We start from the raw sequence: 3985 nt of genomic DNA on the forward strand, positions 1-3985 counted from the left end.
TAGCCAAAGCCTGCAAACAAAAAATCATTTTCAGAAGGAATATATTTAGTAATATTTTAGCAAAAAATTCATGTGTTTTGCATGCTGTCAGCATGCAACTGGATGGTCTGATAGGTGAATTACAGTGGTGTGAAAAACTATTTGCCTCCTTCCTGATTTCTTATTCTTTTGCATGTTTGTCACACAAAATGTTTCTGATCATCAAACACATTTACCCATTAGTCAAATATAACACAAGTAAACACAAAATGCAGTTTTTAAATGAGGGAGAAAAAAAAATCCAAACCTACATGGCGCTGTGTGAAAAAGTAATTGCCCCCTTGTTAAAAATAACCTAACTGTGGTGTATCACACCTGAGTTCAATTTCTGTAGCCACCCCAGGCCTGATTACTGCCACACCTGTTTCAATCAAGAAATCACTTAAATAGGAGCTGCCTGACACAGAGAAGTAGACCAAAAGCACCTCAAAAGCTAGACATCATGCCAAGATCCAAAGAAATTCAGGAACAAATGAGAACAGAAGTAATTGAGTCTGGTAAAAAGCCATTTCTAAAGCTTTGGGACTCCAGCGAACCACAGTGAGAGCCATTATCCACAAATGGCAAAAACATGGAACAGTGGTGAACCTTCCCAGGAATGGCCGGCCGACCAAAATTACCCCAAGAACGCAGAGACCACTCATCTGAGAGGTCACAAAAGACCCCAGGACAACGTCTAAAGAACTGCAGGCCTCACTTGCCTCAATTAAGGTCAGTGTTCACGACTCCACCATAAGAAAGAGACTGGGCAAAAACGGCCTGCATGGCAGATTTCCAAGACGCAAACCACTGTTAAGCAAAAAGAACATTAGGGCTCATCTCAATTTTGCTAAGAAACATCTCAATGATTGCCAAGACTTTTGGGAAAATACCTTGTGGACTGATGAGACAAAAGTTGAACTTTTTGGAAGGCAAATGTCCCGTTACATCTGGCGAAAAGGAACACAGCATTTCAGAAAAAGAACATCATACCAACAGTAAAATATGGTGGTGGTAGTGTGATGGTCTGGGGTTGTTTTGCTGCTTCAGGACCTGGAAGGCTTGCTGTGATAGATGGAACCATGAATTCTACTGTCTACCTAAAAATCCTGAAGGAGAATGTCCGGCCATCTGTTCGTCAACTCAAGCTGAAGTGATCTTGGGTGCTGCAACAGGACAATGACCCAAAACACACCAGCAAATCCACCTCTGAATGGCTGAAGAAAAACATAATGAAGACTTTGGAGTGGCCTAGTCAAAGTCCTGACCTGAATTCAATTGAGATGCTATGGCATGACCTTAAAAAGGCGGTTCATGCTAGAAAACCCTCAAATAAAGCTGAATTACAACAATTCTGCAAAGATGAGTGGGCCAAAATTCCTCCAGAGCGCTGTAAAAGACCCATTGCAAGTTATCGTAAACGCTTGATTGCAGTTATTGCTGCTAAGGGTGGCCCAACCAGTTATTAGGTTCAGGGGGCAATTACTTTTTCACACAGGGCCATGTAGGTTTGGATTTTTTTTTTCTCCCTAAATAATAAAAACCATCATGTAAATAAACTGCATTTTGTGTTTAATTGTGTTATATTTGACTAATGGTTAAATGTGTTTGATGATCAGAAACATTTTGTGTGACAAACATGCAAAAGAATAAGAAATCAGGAAGGGGGCAAATAGTTTTTCACACCACTGTATGTCATACAAGCAACACAAGATTTTTTTTTTTTTATGGATGATTTGATATGTTTGCTGTTATCCTGCACTGGTCACTTTATGCTTACTTTGAATCCTAACTCCAGAAGTCACTCTACTCTGTTGGGTCCTTGAGCAAGGCCCTTAACCTGTAATTGCTTCATCCTGGCTCGGGTATAACGTTAATCTGCATCCAGACTGGAAAGCAGGTCCTTTAACTTACAGGGAAAACTTGGGGATTGGTGGCAGGATTGGCATTCCAGCTACTGTTAAAAGCCTCACACATGTTCTAGTGTGGTACTGAGGTTTCACCCGCTGTACTTGGGTCCCAGTCCAGGTGGTTCATCGTGTCTTGGATGCAGCAACACACTCTCAGTGCATGCTCCCATCCTCTGTCACTACAAACCACATGGGCTAAACAACAATTTTAAAAAATCATTTTTGGGTGGGACATTCCCATAGCATCCTGGCTTTACCTTTAAACTATGATAGTCTCCTTATTTTCTTTTGATTAACAGTCCTGAATTTTTATTTTCAGGAGATACTCCAAATCTTTAGCTTGTTTTTCTTTTATTTTGTTACACTCACTATATACAATAACTCAACAATAATGAATTAGATGTTTTAAGACATTAATTAGGCTGCTTTATTTAAACCATGTGATTATCATAAAGACACATCATTTATGTAGTTATGTCTGCTCTGTTTAAACATTTAGCTGGTTTTATGCCAGTTATAACAATAGGGCAAGGAAGAAAGAAGTTTCAAGTTAAAGTTGTTGTATAGCAGGTCTGTGGCCTAGAAAAAAATATTTTTAATAAATAATTAATTAATTTGCTGGCTCAATCTTCATGGGTGTGCATGCTCACACAGTTGTGGGGAGGTTGGAGGAGTTATTGGGGTGAGACGCACCTCCACATGAGGGTGAGGTCTGTCTCTATTGCTTAATTGGTTTCCTGTGGTGCGCAACTGAGACACAGTGCCCATGGAGGCATATAAGAGTGAGCCAGCATGAGAGGGGAGAGGGAAAATAGAATGGCCCTAGGAAGAGAAAGATGAGCGAAAGACAGAGGCTAAAGTGAATGGAGAGAAGATAGAGACGCGAAGAGAGAGACAGTGAGAGGCAGGTGGTTGGGAATGAGCCTCATGGCTGCAGGAGCATGAAGCTGAAGAAAGCATGTTCCTACTGAGCGATTGCCATGGAGTAGGAGCAGCCTGATTGTCAGCGTATCCCACAAGTGTGAGTGGCAGGAGAGGCATATGTGGCTCAACATGTTGCCCTGTGCATGCCAATGGAAGGGCGGCAGGGAACAGAATCAGAATATAAAGGTTGATGGCACCGGTTGGTCAGTGTGTCCTCTTCCTCCTCCTGCGAGGTCTGAACAGGATGAAGGGGAGGAGGCGCCAGGTTTAAAAGGGCAATATTTTGAGCTCAAAGTTTTGTAGATCGTCTTTGGTTTTAACCTTAATGTTTTTAATGGATTTATTTATTGAATCTTTTTCTTTCCATCATTCATTTTAATAGATTCATTATTTATTGAAGATCTGCACGGCACTTTTGAACACTGTTCTGTTTTGTTGGATTTTAATAAAAGCTCTAGATCACTTATACACCTACCCCTTTGCTTTGTGCGCTGTGTCCTCATCTGCTGGCTCCTCCCTCAGGTACGTTATCAGCAGTAGCGGGTTCAAGTGGCTCACAGGAAGGAGCCAGTAGCGTGGGGCCAACCCCCATCATCACAAAAGTAGTTAATATTTATTAATTATGATAAGTGTCAACGTCCATCTCCAAGACAGTAGTGATTCACCAAAGATGTACACTACAAGGCATTTACAAATATTAGTCTTATGCTTTACAATCCAACATTTTTAGGCAACATTAAAGAAGAACATACTTACCTAATAATATACTTCTCTGGCAGGGGAGATACCATGATCACTAAGGTGGTTTTCCCAGTGCGAGGCTCATCCATTGCACTCCGGGTGTGCTGACTCCTGTGACTTCCCCAAATGTAGGAAGCTCGACTGCATAATTTCCGGTAGTGGTGGACGGCGTTCACACTCTCCCCTGAGTTTGGGGGTGGTGTGGTGGCTCTGAGGCTAAGGATCTGTGTTGGTGTCTGCAAGGTTGCCAGCTCAAATCCCCATTACTGCCAAAGGTTATCCTACACTGCTGGGCCCTTGAAGAAGGCCCTTAACATGCAGTTGCTCCAGGGGTGCTGTACAATGGCTGACCCTGCGAAAATGAACAAATTCCTAATACAAGAAATTGTATA

General features: G+C 41.9%; 1 non-coding gene across 1 annotated transcript; it reads left to right on the forward strand.

Moving 5' to 3' along the window:
• Positions 1-3616: 3616 nt before the first annotated feature.
• Positions 3617-3780, forward strand: LOC120531991. The gene has a single exon (XR_005634183.1). It is a non-coding gene; the product is annotated as a U1 spliceosomal RNA (small nuclear RNA).
• Positions 3781-3985: the final 205 nt, after the last annotated feature.

Source organism: Polypterus senegalus, chromosome 6 (genome assembly GCF_016835505.1).
Source record: "Polypterus senegalus isolate Bchr_013 chromosome 6, ASM1683550v1, whole genome shotgun sequence".
Lineage (NCBI taxonomy): Eukaryota > Metazoa > Chordata > Cladistia > Polypteriformes > Polypteridae > Polypterus > Polypterus senegalus.